This window comes from Amblyraja radiata, chromosome 8 (assembly GCF_010909765.2).
Source record: "Amblyraja radiata isolate CabotCenter1 chromosome 8, sAmbRad1.1.pri, whole genome shotgun sequence".
Classification (NCBI taxonomy): Eukaryota; Metazoa; Chordata; class Chondrichthyes; order Rajiformes; family Rajidae; genus Amblyraja; species Amblyraja radiata.
This window is the reverse complement of record NC_045963.1, coordinates 51,739,879-51,767,263: the sequence shown is the minus strand read 5'-3', so window position 1 is coordinate 51,767,263 and position 27,385 is coordinate 51,739,879. Positions and strand designations below refer to the sequence as shown.

At 44.1% G+C, this 27,385-nt stretch overlaps 1 protein-coding gene across 1 annotated transcript in view; it reads left to right on the top strand.

The window, feature by feature from the left end:
• kif26b (kinesin family member 26B) overlaps positions 1-27,385 on the top strand; it is a 261,482-nt gene that overhangs the window by 118,385 nt on the left and 115,712 nt on the right. The window lies entirely within an intron of this gene.

Here is a 27,385-nt window from a genome sequence, read left to right as displayed (position 1 = left end):
TCAGCAATGATACCATGGTACAGTCACGTCTTCTCAGGCCAACTAACCCCCCCCCCCCCCCCCCCCCCCCCCCCACCCTGCTGCACTGAAGGGGAGTCCATCCAACCTGCTTTGTTTCTGAAGATTCTCCCAATCCTCCATTTTAGGGCCTTAAGTCTCCTTGACAATAAAAAGTGATGTAGTACCTGTGGTATGGCACGTATTGTTCAGTCCCATTATTGTATTATCTATTTATCTCCCATTGTGGTATATACTGTATTTCATTACAGTGGTATATAATGTAAATCCTGCGCTATGGAATGTACTGATTACCCCCACTGCTATATATACTTTATATACCCCACTGCAGTACATACTGCATTTTACCTATTCTGGTGTATATGGCATATCCTAACTGTGTGTACTGTATATCTCCCACTGTGATATGAACCATCATTGTGGTTTGTACTGTATGTCCCCACTGTGGTATGTACTGTATATCTTCCACTTTGGTGTGTACTATATTATGGGCTTGTTTTCTAGGGGGAGACTGGAAAGGCTGGACTTTATATGTGGGAGGCTGAGGGATAACCTTATTAAAGTATACAAAATCATAAGGGGCATGTACGGTATAAAGTGAATGCTCAGAGTTTTTCCGCAGGGTAGAGGATTCTAATACTAGAGGCCACAAGCTCAAGGTGAAGGGGAAGAGATTTAAGAGGGACCTCAGGGGCAATGAAGGGCATGTTTCCATGCTGATTGTATATTCCACACTGTGGGATATACTGTATATCCCCACTATGGTATGTTTGATATACCCTATGGTATGTGCTCCACTATGCCCCTTGTCATGAATGAATACTTGCCCTCCAACTGAAAGTTCTTTATTGAATTGTGTGAGTGTAGCATTAATAGTTATTTGTTAGACTTGGTCAGATGCCAGAGGGAAATCCAATCTTATTATAAGCTTTGGCAGTCAATAGTCCCAGTGTATGTGTTTTTCTCCACTCCTGTAATTACTGTTTCACCTCAAACATTAACCCTTCTACGCTCTTTCATTCAACACTTAATCTTTGTTAGGATTTTGTCAAACGAAGAGCAGACTTGGACTCATCAGCCTTTGACATTGCCCTTTCTTTGACCTGCCCCACTGGCTTCCACCACACCCCTACATTTCCTCTTGTTAGAGCAAGAACATCCTCACTAAATCCGACACACCATCTCCATGGAAACCATTGCACGGCACAATGTAGGCGCACAATCAAACTTTAGCAAATCACCATGTTGCTGTCTGTGTGGAGTTCGCACATTCTTCCCTGCATGGGTTTCCGCTGGGTCCTCCCGCATCCCAAAGATGTGCGGGTTGGTAAGTTAATTGGCTGCTGTAAATTGCCCCCAGTGTGTAGGTGACTGGGCGGAGCTGATGGATGTGTAACAGAGAACAGGTTACCAGGAAGTAGGGGGAATGGGTTGGTGGTGAGAGCCAGCAAAGATACAATCAGCTGGATGGTATAAGGAAAGGTGAATCGAAAAGAAGTAAATAACAAAGGATACCTCTAAATAACTTTCTCCTCGGGCCTGATAGCTCACATTTGTTTGAAAGGGACTTTCCATGGAGGTATTAACTAACCCAATGGCCATTCCAGAGGTTGAATTCCCAGCTGAAACACTGGAAACTCTGTGGGAGTTCAGGTTGTTTTGAGCCCCCAGCAGTGTAGCAGAGAGGCAGGCCAACCACATGGTGGAGGTGCCCCCTCAGCCTAGACCCCTGGAGAAATCCTGGAACTCTGGAATTAGAAACTCTGGACAGTTCTGACGTGACCAGAATGGTGCCTGAGACGAGGAGGGGAAGACAGACTGGAAACCTAAGGAAGGGAATAAGCTCTAATGGTGCTTTGGAAGGTGGTAAAGAGCTCTCCTGAGAGATGTTTAATCATTATCACAGTCTGAATGCATTCCTGTTCGTCATTTGGAAAATGAGACTACAATTGTTTAGTGATTTCTGCATCGATGTGAGAGGAATGAAATTACACTTATTCCCTCAGTAAGTAAAGCTTGAATTCCAACTAGTCTGGAGAAAAACGTATTAGAAATATTATTGGGAAAATATATATTGTTCTCCACAATCTGTGAATATTTATTGCAATATATTCTTCTGATCCTTTCTGCTTGGTGCAATAACAGTAAGTGACGGTAAGGCTAAACATATGAAATACTTTGATTATCAAGGTGCAGAGAATGTGCAGATGGATCATTGTGCCCAACATCCCAGGTATCCTGTGGGTCTGAAGCTTTGCAATGTTATTGCATGATTTCACTAAAGGATAAGGCAGCGATAATTCAGTGCAAACTACATCTTAATACACAAGGTGGTCTGCTACTTGGTTGGGTTTGTTCAATTCTCCTCTTTCTTGCTTAAAAAAATGTAAGAGGGCAGTAAGTACCTTAATGGTGGGATAAATCCACGAATGGTCTTTGCCCTCAGCTCATTAGTGCATGAATACCCTACTATTTCCTTATGAGTTGTGCCTGACTGCATTCCTGGTGGTGATTTACCATGCTGTTCACTTGTATTGGTAGCTGCCCACACAGCTACAATGGGATCATCCCTTCAGGGAGTCACTGGATCCAGGGGAATTTGCAGCTGATAGGCTTCACTAGATGAGATGCAGGAAGGGGCAGCAGTCAGTCCCCTTTGTAAAGTGGCCGTCAGATGCCATGTAAAGTCATTCAATCCTTGTGTGTTTGATCCAGGTCTGCACTCTGCCGCCCCCTAGACACCTCCTCTAGCCAGTGCTTCCCTAGACAATTAAATCTTCCAATCCTCACACTAAATCAACTCCTGAAATTCTCGAGTTCAGCAGAATGGAAAAGGAGTTTTCCACCCGGTAATGGGAGAGGATGGTAGCAGTTAATTGTATCCTCTTTTATTATGCCTGTTGGACTCCAGAAGAATGGGTAGGTCTCCCTTCCTTGCTTTCTGGCCAACCATTCTCCGAATACCTGGCATCATGTTCAACCTGGACACAGGGGCCGCAGAACGTTTTTGACAGTGGGGGGGCTGAGCGATCATTGATCACCGGCCTCGAGCGTACCTGGTGAGGGAGCGGAGCGACCAAGCGGGGGGAGGGTGTGGGAGGGTGGCACAATTATTATTCCAGCCGGGCAACATAGGCAGCTTTTTAGGTTGCCAAATGACAGTTTAGGTGGTCAATTTAAGATGGCTTGCATGACGCGTGCGATAATGTGCTCGAACGAAGTAATGTGCTCAATTGTGCTCAATGAAGCTTTCACATATTATTTCTGCTTCAAATAAAGTCACAAACTAAACATATTCACCAATCAAGACATGATATAGACCACAATGACATGCAGCAAAGTTACAATACAGTATCTCAACTCTTTTTACACATTGCAATTAATGCAATTTCTATTATTTGTTTCCACTTCCCAACAAAAATGTGGTTGGATTATTCAGCGTATGATCAACCTGTGTCAATAAATCCTGGGCCATGGTAACATATATGCTTAACCATGCACACTACAGATTGATGCAAGCATGTTTTCTGTGAAGGACCGAAAATTATCATGACATGGCCATAGCATGGGTCGTTATTGCTATTGGTACAGAAACACTCTCGCTTCCCACATAATTTATCCACAACAAAATATACAGGTTTCAAGGAAATTTCTAAAGGCATTTTATGATAATAGCTGTTAAAACCGACTATACCCATCTGACAGGTTAAACATTACACTAACTGACAAGAGATGGCCAAAGGACATAACTGCAGCAAATGTTCTTTTGGTAATATGTTTAAAGGTGTCAAAACGCCACATTACCGGACATTCAGATTAAATGTATGTGTTGTGAACAGCAATGAAGATACCCAGTTTGTACGCGCCAGATTTAAAAAAAATTATTGATAAACGCTGTTTCCATCATTCCCACTTCCGAATTAACGTTAACATTTCAACTGAAATATCTCCTGAACAAATATGTGATGTATATGACCGACTGTAGAAGTAAAACCTGGATAAATCCAACGTATAGTTGTGAATGTTGCTCATTAAATAACTGCAGTACTGATACTCCATATTAAGAGCATTGATTTGGCGTTAAAATGAATTCTGTAATAAAGTGTCAACGGTAGCAGTGACAATTGAACACTGCGGTTTTAATGTTTCACGTGTTCACAATTTAATTAATCCATCTTTATGGATTAAAACAAATAATAACATTGGGATTTAGAAACATAGAAACATAGAAAATAGGTGCAGGAGGAGGCCATTCGGCCCTTCGAGCCAGCACCGCCATTCATTGTGATCATGGCTGATCATCCCCAATCAATAACCCGTGCCTGCCTTCTCCCCATATCCCTTGATTCCACTAGCACCTAGAGCTTTATCTAACTCTCTCTTAAATCCAAGTGATTTGGCCTCCACTGCCCTCTGTGGCAGGGAATTTAAAACACATTTGATTGCATTCCGTTATCAAACATAGTCAATTTTCGCTCTGAAGACATTTCCAGCACAGTAGGGTCGGGGGGGGGGGGGGGAGGGTCTTTGGCCGCTGCTGTGCGGGGCCCGTCATTCGCTCCGACCCTTCATCACCCCACACCCCGTATCTTTGCTCCGCACTACGTTGTTGCCGCCAACACGAAACGTCACATTCCTTTTCTCCAGAGATGCTGCCTGACCCACTGAGTTACTCCAGTTTTTCGTGTTCTCTCTTCGGTATAATCCAGTATCTGTGTACCAATCCAGGCAAAATGGCTCGGCATTTAGGTTGCCCGGCGGCACTTTGGATGGTCATTGGCACCCGGGCAACCGCTAATTTTTAGCCCTGTCTCTCTCTCTCTCTCGTGGCCAACTTTCTCTCTCTCTGGACCGTCTCTCTCTTGGGGCCTTCTCTCTCTCTCCCTCTCGGTGCCGACTCTCCCTCCCTCTCGGGGCTGACTCTCTTCTCTCTCAGGACCGTCGCTCTCTCTCTCTCTCTCTCTCTCTCTCTCTCTCTCTCTCTCTCTCTCTCTCTCTCTCTCTCTCTCTCTCTCTCTCGGCCCTCCCTCCCTCCCTTCCACTTGAGGGCTAATCACAGCGCTTCGTTCACTACCCCATATATCGACTGTGAACCGCACTGTGATTGACCGTTGAGCGGAGGAGAGGGAGGGTTTTGGGGGGTTAGTCAGTTTCCGCCACGGCTGGTCGTGGTTTTGCCGCGCTCACTGTAAGTAAGTAAGTAAGTACATTTTATTTATATAACACGTTTAAATCAACTCGCGTTGAAACCAAAGTGCTTTACATAAAAGAAATAATTAAGTTTCCGTACATCCATAGAAAAATGACTGTGCGCTTGTTCTGAGATTCTGGATGTCGGAGGTACTCAGAAGAAGAGAAAAATACGCCTGCGGGCCGGATAATTTCGGTTCATGTAGCATGTCTCGCCAAAAACGTTGAGGGGCTGCAGCCTCCCCCCCAGTCCTCCCGCCCCTGTCCCCCCGGACATTGTGGGCCGAAGTGCCCGATCTCGTGGTGTATTGTTCCATGTTCTGTGCTTACACCTCCATCCCCTTAGATCATCTTAAAGACACTGTAGGACCAGAAGTTGATAGTGGGATATCTGATGTTCCCAGGAAATACCAAAACTCTGGGCAGCCACAGACAATGGAGGGCAGGATCTTTATTCCTGGGCCCTTGCAGCCAAAGTGTTGATAGGGCCTAGCTGCTCACAATGCCTTTGGCATAGTGGTGGGGGTGGGTGGGAGTTTGCACAGTTGTGCAAGAACTGATGGGAACCCTGTTGAGCAGGCTCGGAGTGACGACCAAGAAACATAGAAAATAGGGGCAGGAGGAGGCCATTCGGCCCATTCATTGTGATCATGGCTGATCGTCCCCTATCAATAACCCGTGCCTGCCTTCTCCCCATATCCCTCAACTCCACTAGCCCCTAGAGCTCTATCTAACTCTCTCTTAAATCCATCCAGTGAATTGGCCTCCACTGCCCTCTGTGGCAGGGAATTCCATAAATTCACAACTCTCTGGGTGGAAAAGTTTTTTCTCACCTCAGTCTTAAATGACCTCCCCTTTATTCTAAGACTGTGGCACCTGGTTCTGGACTCGCCCCAAATTGGGAACATTTTTACTGCAAGAAAGGTCTGGTTCACTTGCGCTGAGTTTGAAAGATGCTCAGACAAGCATCAGCTGTGCACATATCATGGAAATGGCACAACGCAGATTAACGCATTACAGTACTGAGTGTCTCTGCAACAATCTGACCACATGTCTAAAATGGAATTTTAATGAAATGTTGAATTAGAAGGTTATTTAATCTTCAGAGAGAATGTGTAACTTGCATTAGCTGTATTGCAAATGTCCTTTCCTATGATCAGTTCAGATTCCCAAATAAACCAAAGGGCTTGTTACAGCATTCAGGATCTGCACAGGAACACACGGATGTGCCCTATTAAATTTCTCTGGGAATCAGCTCTTGGGAAGATGATACTCCAACGTTCACGCACTGCTTCTCCTGCTGCTTATTGTCTGGATTACATGGAGGGAACTGTGCAACGTGTTACAAATGTTCCAGGAAATACAAAAGAAAAACCACAAACATGATTAAATGTCAGAACCCAATGAGCTGTACATTTGGAATCGTGTTTTCCATTTCAGCAAAGACCCAAGCGGTGGAGCAGTAATCATTACTCAGAATAACCATAGTAACAATATTGGCTGTAGATTGGACATTGCTAGTGACTTTTCAATGGCCCTTCACTGGGATGATTTGGCAGAGAGGAAAAGCAAATGGCTCAGACCACCTATTGTCTTCAGTCCTAATGATGGGTGTTAATGGGTCTGCAGGTTTAGAGTGAAATGTCACCATTTTGATAGTATCATTTAAGAGGCTGTTAGAGAGGCTCATGGATATGCAGGGTTTGGAGGGATATGGATCCCGTTCAGCACGGACATGGTGGCCTAATGGGCCTATACCTGCACTATACAGTTCTAAGTTCTGTGATCTTTGTACTTGCTCAAGGGAGCTTTGCCCCATGGAACAGTTTAGTGGGAGGTTCATTTTTTTAGCCAATGAGGTTCCTAACTAAATCCCCAGCTCTCTCGTCTTTCTCTCCCCTCTCTCGTCATTCCCTGGATGTGAACATCCCATGGTCAAGTCAGCATTTATTGCCTGTCCCTGACTGGCCCTAAAACTGAGTGGCTTGCTAAGTCATTTAAAATTCGACCACAGTGGTGAGTCTAGAGTCCTGTATAATAGTAAGATTAAACGAGAACTTACCAGTTTGAAGTTTGATCTGTATTTTATGAGGAGTTACGATGGGGGATTACGTGAAGAACCCCGCCACGACGCATGCGTGTCATTCTTCAAAGCAGCGCTGTGAAATCACAGATAACTGTAATGACTAAACATAGTAAGATTAGAGAAGAGATACCAGTTAAGTATATGATCAATGGTGGGAGCGGAGGGCACGTAATCCCTCATCGTAACTCCTCATAAAATACAGATCAAACTTCAAACTGGTAAGTTCTCATTTAATCTTACTATTTTACTTCGGAGTCACGTGAGTGACTACGTGAAGATTTTAAAGCTCTGTGATTTCATGCCGTGGAAACGAGTCCATGCATCACGTCTGCCTTGATGACTGTAGGAGGAATTGTGTTAACATAATTTGGACATGAATTCGACATTGAAATCATAAAATTTATTAACACAAATTTATAACCCCTTTTTATGGGTTTAAATTAATTTACAGAACTTAAAATTGTTTCTGCAAACGTTCCAGGTTTCATTACTGGTTTATTGTAAAATAATTGGAATGTTTTTTCCCCCAGACCATCCTGCTGCCTTGAGGATTTGGTCCATTGGTACATCCAACTTTATCGCTGCCGATGTAGCTGCAGCCCTGGTGGAATGAGATTTTAAAATATTAGTATCCACCCCAGCCTGTGTTAGCACCTGTTTCAGCCATCTTGAGATGGTCTGGACCGTCACTCTTTTGTGTGGTTGCTAGTGGCTGACCAAAAAGTGCCTTCTCATTGCCTCTTAGGATTTTCGTTTTCTCCATGTATAACGACATATGTCTTACTATACACAGACGGTCATCTGTTGGGTATGACCTAAATTGTATATTGAGGCCTGCTGATCCCTGTCTGTTCTGCTTACTAACTCATAGATATGAAACGTAATATTTTCTGTTGAGGAAGTCATGTTGTCCAGTCTTAGTTTATGCAGTGACTGTACCCTCTGTGCCGTGACCAATGCCATTAGCATGACTGTTTTTAATGTTAGTCTGTGTAGGGACAGAGCTGTTGCTGGAGACCAATTCCTGAGCATCTTCAGGATAATACTTACATCCCATATTTGGGAGTACCTGGTTCTTGGGGGATTAGTATTAAAAATTCCCCTCATAACTTTTGTTACCAGTGGGTGAGTCCCAACAGAGTAACGCTCTGTCCCCTGCCATAGGTAAGTCGATAGGGCACTTCTGGCGCAGTTGATGGCACTGTAACTGAGCCCCTCATCTAGTGGAGGCCTGCCAGATATTCCAGAACAGACGGGATGTTCATGTCTCTGTAGGTGATGTTGTTTTTATGGCAGTGCATCGCCCACTTCCTGATATAGACCAGATACTGTTTTTTGGTTGACTGTCTATGGGCTGCCGAGATCATGTTCACTGTTCGGTCCGTCAGTCCCAGTTGTAGTAGAGGTGTTTTTAAAACTCTACAAATTAATAAGTTCAAATGTTTATGGCATGGGTGGCTATCCCTTGTTATGGGATGTAGCAATAAATCTGGTCTATGTGGGATGGTGATACATGGTTCTAATACCATGTTTAATACCACTGGGAACCATGGTTGAGTAGGCCAATCGGGTACTACCAATACCAGACGCAGAGTCTTGTTGTATTTTCCTTAATACCCGACTGATGAGGCAGGATGGAGGGAATGCGTAAATAAACAATTTCCCCCCCCAATGCAGCGAAAATGCATCTGTCGCCGCTGCCCCAGGGTCTGGTTCCCATGAAATAATTTGATAACTGGTGGTTAAGTCTGGATGCGAATAGATCGATATCTGGTGTTCCATATTTTGCTGTAATATCAGCAAATACTTTTATTCAACATCCATTCGGTGTTTTCATTAAATTTGCATGACCTGGTGTCTGCCACTAAATTTATCTTCCTGGTAGGTAAGTGGCTGATATCCAAATATCTCTCTGGATACACCATTGCCAAATTGTATTAGCCAGATTGTCACATGATGTCGATTTGTTTCCACCCATGTGGTTAATGTATGCTACCACGGTGGTATTGTCTATCTGTAGTCTAACATGCTGGTGATATGATCCAGTACAATATGACTTTAGGCCATGGAATGCACCCAACATTTCCAGGTAGTTTATGCCCAGTGTGAGTAATAATGATGCCTCCTGAGCAGTCCATCTACCTCCACAGCTGGTGATGGTATTGGTGGCTCCCCACCCAAGTGCACTGGCATCAGTTTGTAGTACCATGGAAGGGTTACTGACAATGATTGGAATGGAACAAAGCCAGATGTTATCTATCCACCATTTTATTCCATTTTAGCTTAATTAGTTTCATAGGTGTGTCAAAGTGACCTGCATTAATTTAGAGTGCTTGTATTTTTGCTCTCTGTAAGTTTTGGTAATGTAGAGGTCTAAATTGTGTGGCTGGAAAGGCAGCCACCATTTGCCAATTACTTTTGCTACCAATCTGATGGATGGTTTGCTGATGTCAATGAGGTTATGCAAGCCTCTATTAAATCTCTAGCCTTCCCTTAGGCAGAGTCACCGACATGTGAACTGAGTCAATGGTGAAACCCCCAAATAGTCCATAGTAGTGGAAGGCGTTAGTTTAGATTTAACTGGATGGATAATAAATCCCAGTTTTTCAAATAACTGTTTTGTGGCTGTTACAGTTTGTTTGGCCAATTCCAAAGTTTTGCCCGCAATGAGTATGTCATCTAAATATGCCATGACCATGTGTTTACGTTTCCGTAGAAACGCTGGGGCTGGTTTCAAAATGTTTGTGAACAGCCTGGGGCTGATGACCCATTTGGCAGTGCTTTATACTGCCAGAGTTGCCCATCCAGTTGAATTTTAAGTAACATCTGTGGTCACCTCGTATAGGCACTGAATAGTAAGCATCTTTTTAAATCAATGCTGGCCATGAAGTAACCTTTGGAAATTAATTGTTTAGCAGTAACAAAGGTATCCATTTTGTCAGATCTATGGTGATGCGACAACCACCATCTTTTTTGTTTTTGATAAATATATTGGACACGAATTCTAATGGTTCGTGTTGAGTTTTCTCAATTACACCTTTTATGTAAAGCCGCTCCAGTTCAGCTTGCGCTTTTGATTTTTCTTTATCAGAAGGCACGAACATTCGGTTCGGTATATGTTGAACTGGAGGGCTGTACTTGTGTATAAACTCTATTGTATATCCCTGGATACTGCTTAAGATGTAAGTATCGGTTGTTAACATGCTCCATGCATTCAGAAAAGAGTGTAGTCTCCCCCCAACCTCCATGCTCCCTGTATTTTGTAGGGAACCAGACCCACCTACCTCCATAGTTACCAGTGGCAGGTTTACTTCTTTTTGTAGGTTCTTCGCTGCTGTTGTTGCGCTGGTGTCTGGATTTTCGGTTTGGTTGGCGTTGGAGGTCCCCGCATCTTCCAAGAAGGCCGGCCTGGGCCATGGCCTAAAAAGACTCATGTTTTGAATACCGGGCCTTCGGGCTTTCACCAGTTCTGCTGGTGGGTGCGTAGGGGTGCTGTCTTTGGCTGTAGTGTTTGTTGGAGTCCATTTTATTAGTCCAGTAGGTTCTCTTGTTCCTGCACCCCTTGCACACTTGTCTTTCCTTCTGCGGACCCCTCTTCCAGGTCAGCCCAGAACTGACCCGCAGTGCTCCCCTCTGATGAGGTAGAAGCACTGTGCAGCCCTTCAAGAGGTACTGCTGTGGGTTTATCATAGGGCCCACAGTGACCCGACTCCATCTCCCGGAGTCTGTCACATTGGAGCAAATGCTCCACACACCGCTCCATCCGGCTCCAGCGCTCTCGGTCGCTGGCCGCCCGCGGTTGTTCAAAGTCGGACTCCTCTGAGTTCACGACCTTGTTTGTTTTTGTGTCTAGCCTTTCCACCCTGGGATCTGGCCGGTGCGGAGGCGACATCGGGCACAGCTGATCCCACTATCGGTGATCCGAATGCCGCTGGCTGCTGCTGGCTGCCCGCTGCTCCGCGGTCCTCCCTCACCAGCTTTGTCCTTACTGCCCTGCGTGGAGTGGATCTGGCCGGTGCGGAGGCGACATCGGGCACAGCTGATCCCATCTAGCCCACCAGCTTTGTCGCAGCCCGTTGGTTTCTCCACCTGTAATTAGCATGGTAAAAGCACAAAAAAGACCGCAGCTCTTACCTGCAGGTCCAAGTTAAAATTGTCGCTACGGGGGAACATCGTTTCACCCCGTCTCCTGCCGTTTTCGACTTGTCCAAAAGTCGACGGCCCCATTTGAATAGTCTCCCGCCCGGCCGTGGTGTTCTGGCCGGCGCGGGACCAAAAGTCGGCACAGCCTTACGGGGCTTGTGCCTTCAGCTGCTGCTGGCTTCCGCAACTTCACGGTCCTCCCCAGCCAGCTTTACTCGCAGCACTTGTGGACACTATTTTGTCCAGCTTCCCCCCCTGTGTAAAAACAGCGCGGGGACAAACGCTACCGCAGAGTAAATCACTTACCTGCAGGTCGCGGTTTCAAACTTACCGCTGCGGGGGACGCTCCACCCCGCCTGCCGTTTCGCAAGAGTGAAAGCGATATGGCACGCATGCGTCGTGGCGGGGTTCTTCACGTAGTCACTCACGTGACTCCGAAGTAAAATCCAGACCGGGTAGGGATGGCTTTTATTTTCCAGATTTAGTTATTGAATGAATGTTGTTGTTCTAGTAGGATCCATGCCTCTGAATCCTCCTCCAGCAGCTTGGCCTCTCTGCCACCATACTTTCTGATTTGCTTACATAGAAACATAGAAACATAGAAAATAGGTGCAGGAGTAGGCCATTCGGCCCTTCGAGCCTGCACCGCCATTCAATATGATCATGGCTGATCATCCAACTCAGTATTCTGTACCTGCCTTCTCTCCATACCCCCTGATCCCTTTAGTCACAAGGGCCACATCTAACTCCCTCTTAAATATAACCAATGAACTGGCCTCAACTACCTTCTGTGGCAGAGAGTTCCAGAGATTCACCATTCTCTGTGTGAAAAATGTTTTTCTCATCTCGGCCCTAAAGGATTTCCCCCTTATCCTTAAACTGTGACCCGTTGTCCTGGACTTCCCCAAAATCGGGAACAAACTTCCTGCATCCAGCCTGTCCAACACCTTAAGAATTTTGTACGTTTCTATAAGATCTCCCCTCAATCTCCTAAATTCTAGCGAGTACAAGCCGAGTCTATCCGTCTTTCTTCATATGAAAGTCCTGACATCCCAGGAATCAGTCTGGTGAACCTTCTCTGTACTCCCTCTATGGCAAGAATGTCTTACATATGAATTAGGAGCAGGAGTGGGTGTATTAAAAGAGCTACCAGAGGAGGTAGTTGAGGCAGGGACTATTGCAACGTTTAAGAAACAATTAGACAGGTACATGGATAGGACAGGTTTGGAGGGATGTGGGCCAAACGCAGGAAGGTGGTGCTAGTGTAGATGGGACATGACGGTCGATGTGGGCAGGTTGGGCTGAAGGGCCTGTTGTGTGACTATGACTCTGTGAGTAGGCCACTTAGCCCTTCAAACCTGCCCTGCCAATCATTGAGATTGAGACTCTTCTGATTGTAACCTCAACTCTGGCTCCTTATTTTTAAAGTGACCATTGGTTCCTGATTCTCCCACAAGTGGAAACATCCTCTCCATAACCATTCATTTCAAGCCCTTGGAATGCTTAAATAGCTGGAATAAAAATCTTGCACACAGCATACACTTCCTGCCTCATTCCCCGAGGTCAGAATGTTTTGAATGTACTTTTGCACAAATTGCCGTCAGTTATTACATTTGGATTCAGTTGCAGCCTCTGGCCACCAGGTGGCACTGTGAAGTGAGTTTGCAAACTCACCGTGGCCATCTTGCGCTGTGGTCTGCTGAGCCATTGGTTTACCAACTGGACGTTTAATTGGCTAGAAAACGCTTCACCCAGCTGAATTCATGTCACCTAACGACTCAGGACATTAGCCCTTGGGTTGTTGGGATGAGAAGCGAAATCAAAGTCTTCTTCACAAGAGGGCTGCGTGTTGAAACCATAGCAATTGGCTGGCAGAAGTCACCTGCAGAGAGCTTCCGACTGTCCTGACCTTAGCTGGGCTGTGCCAGCTGAAGTTGGAAGATTGAAAGGCAGGTACGTTCAAACTATGGGAATGGGCTGTCCCTCCTTGAACAGAGGAAGAGATTCAAGGCAATGTCATTGTCTCAAGAAAGTACTGTCTTATGTCAGGAAGCGCAGCAGTTGGCAGAGCAGTTGGAGAAAGTGTACCACAGAGTAGACCAGGACACTGCAATGGAAACTGAATGAAAGTTGAGTTTAAAATTGATATTACGTATAGTCTTCAAAACATGATGAAGTTTGGAATAATCTGATAATGAGGTTAGAACATTGGGAACAGTTATTTACAATGTAGTTAGAATCCACATTGAGGAAGTTAATATACAAGAGGGATAAGCTTGGGTGCAATGAAAACTATTTCTCATGCTTGAGTAACCTGCAGGCCCCTATGCTCTCTGGCCTGTTGAACACTAAACTTGTTAATGACATGGAGACAGACACAAAATGCTGGAGTAACTCAGCAGGACAGGCAGCTCTCTGGAAAGAAGGAATGGGTGACGTTTCGGATTGAGGCCCCTTGACCCGAAACGTCACCCATTCCTTTTCTCCAGAGATGCTGCCTATCCTGCTGAGTTATTCCAGCATTTTGTGTCCATCGGTTTAAACCAGCATATGCAATTCCTTCCTACACAATGACATGGAGAGTCTGTTCATCACTATTCCTATAACAGCAAAGTTCACTGTCTGAGAAAACCGTTGAGCTCCTTCCTAGATGGTAGTACATCAGGCTGGCTAAGATTTGCCTGTAGCATATTTTCATACTGTATTTTCTTACAAAATTGATGGAGGCCCTTCAAGTCGCTGCTGATGATCAGATCAATTCCATGAATCCAATTCCTCATTGGGAATTGGCAGTTCCGCATTTGAGAATGGATGATCATTTTGTGGATCACATGTGCTCAGATCGCAAGAGAGACCCCGAGCTTCTCATTTCCTGCCACTTTAATTCTCCATCCCATTCCCACTCTGACCTATCTGTCTGTGGCCTGGTACCATGAGGCCCAATGCAAGCTTGAGGAGCATTAACTTAGCCACCAGGAGTCAATATTGAATTCTCCAACTCTAGTTAACTCACACCTTCTTTCTGTCTGTATCTACCCTGTCATCATTTTGGCTCAGATTTTCTTTGTTAATATATGGACTGGTCTACTGGGTATATACCACAATGTTACCTATGGTGTTGCATTATGCAGATAAAGAAACTTAGCCTGATCTTAACTAAACCTTCTCTGCCACGTTGGGCAATTGGTCTTGCCCTATAGGAGATATTCCCTCTGTTCTACTCATCCATCTACCACTTTCTCTACTACCTAAACCTAACTTGCTTATTCTCCATAAAAAAGACAAAAAGTACTGGAGTAACCAAGTGGGCCAGGCAGCATCTCTAGAGAACATGGATAGGTGGCATTTCGGATCAGGAATCTTCATCAGACTGTGAGATACTTTTGTTTATTCTCTTTCCTAGTTCTGATGAAAGGGCGCCGGACCTGATACATTAACTCTTTCCTTTTCCACAGATGCTGCCTGACCTGCTGAATGTTTCCTGCACTTTCTGATTTTATGCCTACAAATAATTTTCACACGCTCATCAATTCCCCTGGATTCTCCTACCTCCCGTCACATGTGAGATAATTCATGGTACTTAATTAACCCTATCAACCAGCAAGTCTTTGGGATGTGGAATGTGGCAGGAAACTAGGAGCAAATCCACACATTCACAGAGGGAGTGTGCAGACTCCACACAGCCAACACTGCAGGTCAGGATCGAACCTGGTTTGCTCGAACAGCGGCTATTCAGATGTGTTACCGCTCTCAAACCAAGTTTGTAAATTTCAATCTTTATTTCTTCAAAAACCTTGAAGTTTAGCAAAGGAAATTGGCACAGCGCCGTTCCCAGTTTCAAACTTGAGAATATGATAAACAATGAGGAAGACATGAATACATTGCACACGATCGACTGGTTAAATGGGCAGTGATGACAGATTAAATTTAATACAGAGAAGTGTGAAATGACACATTTGGCAGAAAGGCAATACAGACTACATAAGAGTTCTAAGGAGCGAGCTGGAACAGAGGGAGCTGGGTACACAAGTCTGTATATTCTGGAAAGTGGCAGGGCTTATCGAGAGGAAGTGGTGAAAAAAGCATATGGGATCCTAGGATTTATAAAGAGATGCAGTGATTACAACAGCATGGAAGTTGTGTTGAATCTGTACTCTTAACTCCACCTCAATCAGTTAATCCATTAATGCACTTTAGTTTTTGTTGCACTTCAGATTTTGCTTACAACAAACTTTGCACCATTCTGCTGTTTTGCATCCATCGTTGTACTTATTGTATATATATTATCGTGTATATTGTGGTTAACCTTTGTGCAGACAAGGAATTTCATTGCATCCTGGCGTATATTCCCTTGACTCAAGAATAGTCTCAACCCAAACCGTCACCCATTCCTTCTGTCCGTAGATGCCTCTCCCACTGAGTTACTCCAGCATCTTGTGTCTATCTTATGTATGTATGTCATATATGTGTGTGTCTCTTTCTCTCTCTATATATATATATATATATATATATATATATATATATATATATATATATATATGTCATCTTCCCCTCCATCCCCCTCCCCCTCCCAGTGTAAGATGAAATGTATTTCCTTCTTGGTGATTAGTCATACAGCACGGAACTTGGCACTTTGACCCAACTCGTCTGGACCGACAAAAATGCCCCAACCAAGCTAATCCCATTTGCCAGCTCCTGGCCCATATCCTCCAATTCGTTCCTATCCATTTACCTGTCCAAATATCTTTGAAATGCTATTATTATTCCTCTGTGTGAAAATGTTTCCTCTCAGGTTCCTATTAAATCTTTCCCCTCTCACCTTAAACCTTTTCTCTCGAGTTCTTGATTCCCCGTACCCTGGGAAGAAGACCCTGTGCATTCACTTTCATCTACTCCCCTCATGCACAGATTTGACTGAAATTCTCTCTTTGTCTGCCTTTGTCTGTCTTTGTCACAGAATAAACAGGAAGACGTTTTCTTTCACCAGTATCATAAAATGTCCTTCGGGTCAGACTTTTAATCTAGCATGTGTCCTTGGCTATTTATGTCTGTGAGATTTCTTTAAACAGCAGTTAGGTTTATTCAGCAGGGTGGATAGTTTGGTTGTGCCTGCAGTCTTCGGGGTTTCTATCAGTAATGCCATTAGATGTACTGCACATCAGTTTGCACACTCCATAAACCCCCAGGAGTCGCTTACATCCACTGTTGGATGCAACCTCTGTTGTAATTCTGAATCATTTAGTTGCACGGTACTGTGGTGTAATCTTAGTGCATTACAAACAAATATCCTTATATCATCCTCTGAGAGAGGCTGGCTCCCGAACAATCAAAAATTAGCTGTCAAACTCAAGTGTTTTGAAACCTTATCCACACGGATTGTTGAAGGAAGCTGCCAGCAAAGGAGAACACAATGAAATGGTTTCATGCCTTAGCACAAAATAAACTTGAACTAAATGGCTTACTTGAATCAACCGCATTAGTATGGGTCTGAATTCACCTATAGTCGCAGATACAATTTCATGCTTAAAAGGCATTTGGACAGGTACTTGGATTGGAAAGGAATAGAGGCATTTGAGTTTAATGCAGGCAAATAGGATTAGTATAGATAGGCATCACTGCCAGCATGGACTAGTTAGGCCATAGGGTGTGTTTCCATGCCAAACAGCTCTAGGGTTTTATAATGTTATATCAGGACAGGAGAGCAGACTTCCTTCCATAGAGGACATCAATGAACTAGTCGCTTTCTTATGACAATCCAGTACTTTCAGAACATCAGTATGGATGATGTCTGAAGGAGGGTTCCGACCCGAAACGTCACCCATCCTTTTTCTCCAGAGATGCTGCGTTACTCCAGCACTTTGTGTCCTTCTTGTTTTGTTTTTAAATCCCAGTTTTATTTTTATTTATTTGAATTAAAGATCTTCGGCTTTCATGTTGGATTTATAACTCGCCCCCTCATAATTGCTCCCAAGTCACTGGTTACTCATCTAACTGCTGTCCTGTTGCATCCTTTGAACTGAGGCCACTTCAATGAAACATCCACCATACTGAGGGCTGTTCAGCGACAATGAAGAAATGGTGATATGGGGACGTGCAGGTGGGGATGATCCCATGAGTTTACTGCCCTCATTTTCCAGGCAGTTGCGATTGTGACATTGACGAAGGGTTGTTGAGTTGCTGCAGTGCATTCTGTTAATAGAATTGCTGTTGGTTTGTTGGGGTATTTATATTGTTATCTTGAGCTCTGTGGAATTGGCTGCATCTTAGCCAGTAGCATTCACATCTAAAGTCAGTTCAAGTTCCTCTGGAGAAAGAGGACAGAGATTTATAGCCTGATCCTCCAGTGCAGTGCAGAGGGCACTAAGGGCATTGCTGCAGTTGCCACCCCTTGGATGGAGTGTCAGGCTGAAGTCCATCTGCTCTCTCGGGCTGCCGTGAAAGATCCCACGGGAGATATCTCATTTTCCAGATCACTATCTATATCTCAACATTACAATGAAAGAGTATCAAGTCGTTATTTCAGCACTGGTTGTGGGAGCCTGCTATGCACAACTTAAGCCAAGGTTATATTTCTTTCCTTACAATGGCGACTACATTTCAGAAATATTTAATTTCCTTAAAAGTATTTCACTGGTGATCCCAATGGTGAAAGGTTCCCGTTCACACTTTAAACAGAGAAAAAAAATATTTTGTATTGACACAGCATCAAATGGTGAAAGGGAGACAAGGTTGCTTTTGTTTTCTTCATTCATTTTACTGGATCTGGTCATCAGTGGCAAGACCAGTAACTATTAACTATTATCGTGTCTCCATTTTACTGCCTATCCCCAACTGCTTCAAACAAGAATCCAAATTCGCTGTGGGTCTGTGGACAGGTGATTGATCAATCCTGGAGTTTCATCGCCACCATCGCTGAGACTAGCTGGAGATTTTTAATTTCAGATTATTAACTGATTTTTAAATGCCACAGACACTATCTTGCAATTTGAACTCAAGTCTGTCATTGTGACTCTAGATCGCTGAATTACTGGACCAGTAACATCATTGCCCCACCACCACTGTACCCAGTTTAAGCATCACACACTGCAGCTCAATATCCAATTATCAACGCTAGCTTGTGGAATGACTCTTCACAACTGAATTCAATTGTTCATTTAATTGAAAAATTGGTACTAAGAGCAGCACAGACTCTGCCAATGAAGAGGTTTTAATGTGAAACCTTCTGCTGTTTTCCTATTTAATGTGTAATCTTAGCTTTAGAGCCTTAAAATAAAATGCCAGTACCAATGTAGTAATGTAATTCTTTATACAATGTTAATTATTCTCCTTCACGGATTTTAATTAACAGTTTATAGGTGAATGCTTAAGCTTTAATTGGGCATCTGGATGTAGACAGTTACAAAGAGTGGAAGGTAAAAGTCTATATTGAACACAATTAATATTAGGAATGTTTAATTTACCCCTCAGTGATAAAGATTGTATATAGTAATGTGTGTAGTATTTGTAAAATATGCTCCCCGGTGATTGATTTACACAAGAAAATGCATCAGCTTTAATATTGACGAAAACAATATGCTGCTGAAGGTAACAACACATGGTTACTCTCCATAATGTATGTCAATGATAAGCTATTTATGGTTTTAATGATGTGTTGTTGGTGTTAAATGGGCCATTGTTGACATTGATGAGTCCAATTGATATTTAAGGAATGGGATTGGTGTGGATAGTGTTTTATTGGCTATCACGGTGCATTATTGATATTCATTGAGCATCGCTAATAGTGATGTCTCATTATTGATAAAAATATAGTGATATCTCATTAATGATAAAAACATGTTGTTGATATTAATGGTGACTTATCTGTCAGCAATGTGTTAATGGTGCATTATCGGTGTTAATAGCACAATTAATGAAAGACTTGTTGTTTAATAGTAAGATATTAATATTAGTAGTGTGTGACCACTGATGCGTTGTTGGGTTAATGATGTGCAATTATTGTATAAAATTGTCTATGTTTGCTTCTAGTGCCCTATTCTTCCACTTCATACCTTCATCACAAGGCAACTCAGTTGAATGGGTTTCAACAGGTAGTAACAACTGCCTAATACCACAGTTAAATGGCCATTCTACACTTGAGAGCCAGGGCAGTGATGGTTGGCTGACCATTTAGTTGTGGGAGGGGATCAAATCTGAGATCATATCCGTCCCCACAAACTTTAATATGCAGCTGATCTTTATGATCATGTTAGTAAATGGTCGAAGGTTACCTTGGAGAGGGACTATATGATTAGCATTCATTGATTCAGTTCTTTGAGGATGTGACAAATATGGTTAATAGGGAAATACAGTTTATAGTGTATGTGAAGCAACATACAATCTACTCCAAAGACATACAGGTTTGTAGGTTAATTAGCTTTGTATAAATGTAAAATTGTCCACAGTGTGTGTATGATAGTGTTAAAGTGCGGGGATTACAGGTTGTTGAATACCCAGTGGGCCGAAGGGCCTGCGTCCGTGCTGTATCTCTAAACCAAACTAAATTATATCTATCAGCGGGTCAAGCAACACTTGTGGAGGGACAGGGATTGTTGACGGTCTGGGTTTAAACCATACATCAGCACCCTGCATTGTGGTGTATATGACCCTTCAGAAAGCTTATAACATGGAACCATATAAAAGGCTATTGAAAAAGCATTTAAATTATGGTAACAACGCTAATATTCAGATGTCTGAACCATTGATTAGAAGACGAGTTGGCATTGGAGTATAGAAGGTAGGGAGCTTAATTTCAAGTAATTCAATAAAAATTCTGGGAAAAGGGGTTACTCTGCTAGTCAACTTGACTTTTAACTGATGACCTAGGTAATCAGTTCAAGGGCATTTGGTGATTATCCAATAAGTGAATCTTTGTTGGTGAATTCTTCATTTCTCTTATCTCTGTAGACCATTCATTCCATTGCAAGTTCTCAGAGTGTCCTCATCAACCCCATTATCCGCTTGATTCATGTTAATTATTTGCTCTGAGATGTGCATCATAATTCTCCTCCCACTCACCAACATTGAGTATAGGTGATACGTTGGCCAATTTAACAGCACATGTTTTGGGATGCAGAAGAAAATCGGAGCACCCAAAGGGAACCCCACATGGAAGCGGGAGAATGCGCAAACACCATGCATACAGCACTGGAGGTTGGGGTGTCCCAGGGGTGGGGAGATAACAGCACTAGCTGCTACGTCCCCTGTTCTGTGAAAGAATGAAATGAAGTCTGGCTAGAGCAAAAGGGACCCGAGGTTTCAACCTTTTTACATAAAGGATGTGGTATACGGAACAAGCTTCCAGAGGAACGGGTAGAAGCAAGTGCAATTGCGACATTTAAAAAACACTTGGATGGGTACATGGTTTGGAAGGATATGGGCCAGGGACTGGCAAATGAGACTAACTCAGTTAGTCAACTTGGTCGGCATAGATGGGTTGGACTTAAGGGCCAATTTCTGTGCTGTGCAGCTCAATAACTCGAGTGGTGAATTAGACCAAAAATGAGCTGGAAGGAAACAGAAACCTGGAGTCAAAGCAAAGGTGTTGGAAATAGTCCCCAGTTCTTTGTGCTCATGGGTCTGGGTCTGATCTGCTCAGATCTGTCATTTACCCAACAGGACAAATGGTCCACTAATGTGCCATCAGCCTTCTTTGAACAGTATTTGTATAAAGCACCTATGCTGTCAGTTTACTTGTTGCCTTGATTAGAACAGTACAAAATAGGGATAGGCCTTTGAGGCCTATGCTGTTGAAGACTATGGGTGTACCAGTCATATACTGTGAAGCCACCGTTGAACTGCTGTTGGTAAAAATTAGCAGAATGCATTGAGTCAGACATTTTTCCAGAGAACTCGAAATGGAAATCTGAGTGGTGAAGAGATCAGAGGTCAGCTCATGCAGCAATAACTCGATAGTGGTCAAACAATTTGTGGAACTTTTGTATTGATTGCGGCTCCCTAGTACATGTGCATAATGGTCCAGTTGTCAATTAATCACATTTACTTTCTGTATAAAGGGTAACATTTGTACAGCTCATTATTCTTTCAGCCATTATGTTTGGGTAAATACAATTTAAAGCACTTCAGATTGCAATGGTCAGTTCTTGTGGATAGACGTCCCTTGGGATTGCATTTTTCTACCTCAAATCCCAAAAGATGATCACGTCCACTGTCAGGGAGCATCTTTCAGTATTTGTTAAAATAATTCTTCCTGAAAACTATTGCAAGTGAGTCTGTTACCAGGCTGGAATGCAAATGTGGTACAGAGAAAGAAATTGTGGGACTTGTCCTTGATGCAGGGAGGTCATATTGAGTTAAAAGATCAACCATGATCCTGAGTAATGGCAGAGAGAGCACAGCAGGGTGGGGACTAGAGGGACGGGAAATGGACAACTCCAGCATCTATTTCTTATGTTCTGCCACAGCAAAATGCAACGCCCAGTGTGATACCCTGTGCACAGTGCACCTACTGCAGAGCAATGCATTGCCCTCTGCATTACATTGTGCCCATTGTACACAGTGCACCTACTGCCAGGGCAATGCATTGCCCTCTGCATTACAATGTGCCCATTGTACACAGTGCACCTACTGCCAGGGCAATTCCCTACCCTCTGCATTACTGTGTCCATTAGATTGCTGGGGTAAGGTGGCAGTCAGAGTATTACCTCGTACTCAGTACACATATGGACTATATTACAGGGTGACAGACTGCCTGATCCTGCACCTATCATACATAGGGCACTGAATGACAGGCAGGCTGATAACTTGCAGATTGCCTCATTTCTAAAACACGCAGGCACTGACTGCTAGGGTGAAGAACATGCTTTTATGTTGTGCCTTTCACAACCTTAACATCCCAATAAACTGAAATCTAAACAAAATGATTATGTTCTCATGGGTAGGATGGAGAATTAAAGTAGGAGGCAACATGAGCTCTGGGTTGCTCCTGTAGTTACCCAGACCACATTTTCCATCCCAGTCCCACTGTGACTTCTCTGTCTATGGCCTCCTGCACTGTCCTAATGAGGTCCAATGAGGTACGCCGAAGGAACAGCACCTCATCTTCCGTCTGGGCACATTGCTACCTACATTGCTACCTGCAAGATTCAGGGTCAAATTAGCAGAAGGACCTCTTTGCTCCTATATTCGATTCCTCTTGTTACAAAGGCCAACATGCCATTCGCTTTCTTCACTGCCTGCTGTGCCTGCATGCTTACTTTCATAGACTGATAAACAAGGACCCCCAGATCCCGTTGTACTTCCCCTGTTCCCAACTTGACGCCATTTAGATAGTAATCTGTCTTCCTGTTTTTGCTACCAAAGTGGATAACCTCACATTTATCCGCATTAAACTTCCATCTGCCATGCATCTGCCCACTCCCCCAACCTGTACAAGTCACCCTGCATTCTCATAGCATCCTCCTCACAGTTCACACTGTTACCCAGCTTGTTGTCATCTGCAAATTTGCTAATGTTACTTTGAATCCCTTCATCCAAATCATTGATGTATATTGTAAATAGCTGCGGTCCCAGCACCGAGCCTTGCGGTACCCCACTAGTCACTGCCTGCCATTCTGAAAGGGACCCGTTAATCCCTACTCTTTGTTTCCTGTCTGCCAACCACTTATTTATCCATGTCAGCACTCTACCCCCAATACCATGTGCCCTAATTTTGCCCACTAATCTCCTATGTGGGACCTTATCAAATGCTTTCTGAAAGTCCAGGCGCACTACATCCACTGGCTCTCCCTTGTCCATTTTCCTAGTTACATCTTCAAAAAATTCCAGAAGATTAGTCAAACATGATTTCCCCTTCGTAAATCCATGCTGGCTCGGACTGATCCTGCTAACCAAATGTTCGGCTATCTCATCTTTTATAATTGATTCCAGCAACTTCCCCACCACTGATGTCAGGCTAACTGGTTTATAATTCCCTGTTTTCTCTCTCCCGCCTTTCTTAAAAAGTGGGATAACATTAGCTACCCTCCAATCCACAGGAACTGATCCCAAGTCTATAGAACATTGGAAAAATATCACAATGGCCTAATTCTGCTCCCATCACTTATGAGCGAAAGAGAAAATAAACTGACGCAGAATAATAGTGTTACAACTACAGGGTAGAATTATGTTTATCTCTATCCACAGATGCTGCCTGACCTGATGAGTATTTGATGTTCACCATAGATCAGATTACAGAAAGTTCAGAGGTGAGCTAAAAGAGGAATTAAGAAACAAAGAGAAAGCACCAGTAAAGGGAGAAGAAAACACAAAAATACTTTGCAGACATGCAAAGAGGAACAGTTTAATGAGGAGTCATAGGTTCAGCCAGAGACCATGAAGGGAATTTACCGAATGAGCACTAATGGAGTACATCGGTATTCAACATAAGGACAAGAGAACAGGAGTAAGAGTAGGCCTTCAGGCCTGCCCTGCCTTTCATAATGATCTGCCTCACGCCTCACTGCTGTGCAAGAAAGGCTCTTGATGGAGTCTTAAAGGGCCTGTACCACGAGCATGCGACCTGCATGCGGCAAGCGCGACCAAACCGGAAGCGGGGGCCGCGCGGAGGTCGAGTGAGTGACGTGAAGTTCGAGCGAAGTCCGTGGGAAGTTCACGCGTGACGTACGGCGTCGAGGCGGTGCATACGGCGTCGAGGCGGCTGCGGGGCGGCAGGCCGTTGCCGCGCGGAATTTTTGAACACGATCAGTTTTTCGGAGCCCCGCGCGATGTCGGGACCAGCTCTGCACAACTCCATACGGCTCTGGCAATCGAAGTGGGACCGGCCCCACGAGGCCGTACGGCTCAAGCGACCACGTTAGGTCGCGCTTGCCGCATGGAGTCGCATGCTCGTGGGACAGGCCCTTTATACAAGTCAGACTGAGTAAGGGTATCAGATTTCCTCCTAAACTTGGCAAAACACATGGATTTCACAACAATCTACATGCCTGAGTATACTTAATTTCTGTTTGATATTCCTAGTAATGTGAATTGTCTCTGGAAGAACAGAACGTGGAGTTGGGAAGAGAACCACAGGGAGATATCTTGCCATGAACCAGCCCTGGTTCAGGACCACACACAGCACTTCCAGCAACACCTTGCCAGTCTGTTCATTCCCAATGACATTTGAGGGAATGCAGACGGAAAATGCCCCTGGTGTGGGTCATAGAGTCATAGAATGATACAGCGTGGAAACAGGCCCTTCGGTCCAACTTGCCCACGCCGATCACCATGTCCCAGCTACACTAGTCCCACCTGCCTGCACTTGGTCCATACCCTTCCAAACTTGTCCTATCCATGTACCTGTCTGTTTCTTGGGTCTAACTGTGGGTCTCTGTTTCCTCCTCTCTCCCTCCTCCTGATATACATCTATTGTCACACTCCATGTAGATTTAGGTGAGATTTTCACTGGAGATTTTGTACCAAGAGTTTGCAGTTATTAGATTCAGATAACACATCTTCTGTGACATCTCCCAGGAGTATTCTTTTAATTGGCTCTTGAATGTCTTACTGAATAGGGCAGAGGGTGGAAATGAGAAGGAAGGAGAGGCAGACTTTACCTGAAGCCTGTTCTGTCAACCTGTCATGGAGGGGGACTAAAGGTGACTGCGCCTCAGTTTGCAGCTTTTGCCAGCTGTACCACTGTTGACAAGGGCAGAGCAGAAATAAATGAAGCACTGCAATAGCTCCTGTAAACAGCATCAAGGAAAGATCTGCCTCCTAATCAACACTGCAGGATTGCAACGTTCCAAGGAGAAGGTTATCTACCATCGAGCCGAGCGACACAGGCTCAATCATTAAAGAAAAGACACCTCAGATAGCAGCAGGCATTGCAAATTGTTTCATAGAAGTGGAATGTTGACCCTAAGGCAAGTGTGGAAGCCTTTCTCATTCAATCAAGATGCAAGAAGACGCCTCATTGGGTATAGAAAGAGCAGATTGATTCAGTCTAAGCAGGGACCCAGGATCTTTACTGACAGAGAAACAGGGTTGTACGATTCTAGTAGGCCAAATACAGGCAGGTGGGACCAGCGTAGATTGGGCATCTTGGTCGACATGGACAAGTTGGGCTGAAGGGCCTGTTTCCATGCTGTATGACTCAATGACTATGTGAAGATCAGTGCCTCTGAAAGTGCAGCACCCCCAACTTTTAGCCCACTTTATGGACTCATCATTACACTTGAGTCCACAATATAATGGGAACAACACCACATTTCTCACCATAGCTGGACCAATAGATATTCCCAATCTCAATCAAAAATTGTTTTAAAAGATATTGAAAACATATTTGTGTAGGAAGGAATTGCAGATGCTGGTTTACACTGAAGATAGGCACAAAATGCTGGACTAACTCAACGGGACAGGCAGCATCTCTGGAGAGAAGGAATGGCTGACGTTTTGGGTCGAGACCCTTCTTCAGACTGAAGGGACTCGACCTGAAACGTCACCCATTCCTTCTCTTGAAAGATTATTTGAAGGTTACTGATTTTCAAAATAATGAAAAAGAAATCAGGAAGTGGGAGTTGCCCAGATGTGCATTGTGTATAATGTTGGACTCGATAGGTTAGGAGTATCAGTGGAATTTGAAACGGAATGAATCTTTTAGGTTGAAGTTCCTTTATCAGAACATGATTCAGTGTAACCAGCTGGCCGCCCTGACTAAACTGCCTGACATTTGCCAGAGTCAAAGGATAAGCTTCAGTTCCATACAGAGTCTCGGGTGTGCGGTCTGGCCTAATGTTGGATTAACCCAAGATAATTAACCCAAGTGACATTAACCAACTAAGCTAAACTAAATCCCTTTGTCCTTCTCAGTTGGACTCAACGGATCCCACTCTTGGAGGAAAAGCACGGGAATCCTTTCTGTAGTCTCGGAAAACACTAGCTCCCCATCCGACGTGGTTAAAGTGGGTCAGCTATCTCACTGTTATTTCTGGGACCTTGCTTTCCTGTGTTCTTTTTATTGCAACAGTGGCTACATTTGTGATTATTCCATGGGATATTGTACAAACACAATTTTATTTTCTAATCCAGAGCCGGCATGGGTTGAATTAATTAACCCTGAGCGTTCAAATATACAATTATTATGCTCATGAAAAGCTGTCCTTGATCTTGACTCTGTTCCTTGTGAACCGTAAATAAACCTGATTGTACTGACTTGGAGTGATGTGAAAGGATGGTTGTGAATGAAGGAGATGCCAAGGAATAGGGAGAGACAATCAGTCCCTGGTCCTCATCAGAGCGAGCCTTGTTATTTTTGCTTCAGCCCAGGAGGCCGGGTTGATTGCAGTGAGCGTGACATTCATAACCGAGCTGCTCTGGTAAAGCATTAGCCCACTGCTCAGGAGCACCGTGACAGCAGGCTTACAGTGCTGGTCTACGCAGATGGAAAATTAACAGCCCACCACCACCACCAACCTGAAACTGAGGGCTTACAGTTCCTCGCATGCACGAAATAGGAACCAGTCACAGCCTTAATGAAAATCAGTGTTTACCATTCATGATAGAGAGAGAGAGAGAGGGAACGAGAGGGGAGGGAGAAAAACAGAGGAGAAAAAGGAGAGTTAAAGACTGGAGAGAGCAAAGAGGAAGAACGAAGGGAGAGAGAATGAGGGGAGAGACAGACAGAGACGAGAGAGAGAACGAGGGGAGAGGAGGCAGGCACCAGAGTGAGAGAGAGGACATAAAGACAGAATTTGCAGCTTTTTGCAGAATCTTTCATTCTGATGACAATTTGGCTCCCATAAATGTGGGCTCACCCAAGACTGTGATATGCCAGTTCTTGCCCAAACATACCCAGCGAACCCAGTTCCAAATGGCTACACAGACTCCAAGTCACGCCTTGATCTTTAAAATTCTCACACTATTTCTCGGATCTCTCTCTTGGAGGCTCCCTATCTGTGTTTCCTCATCCAT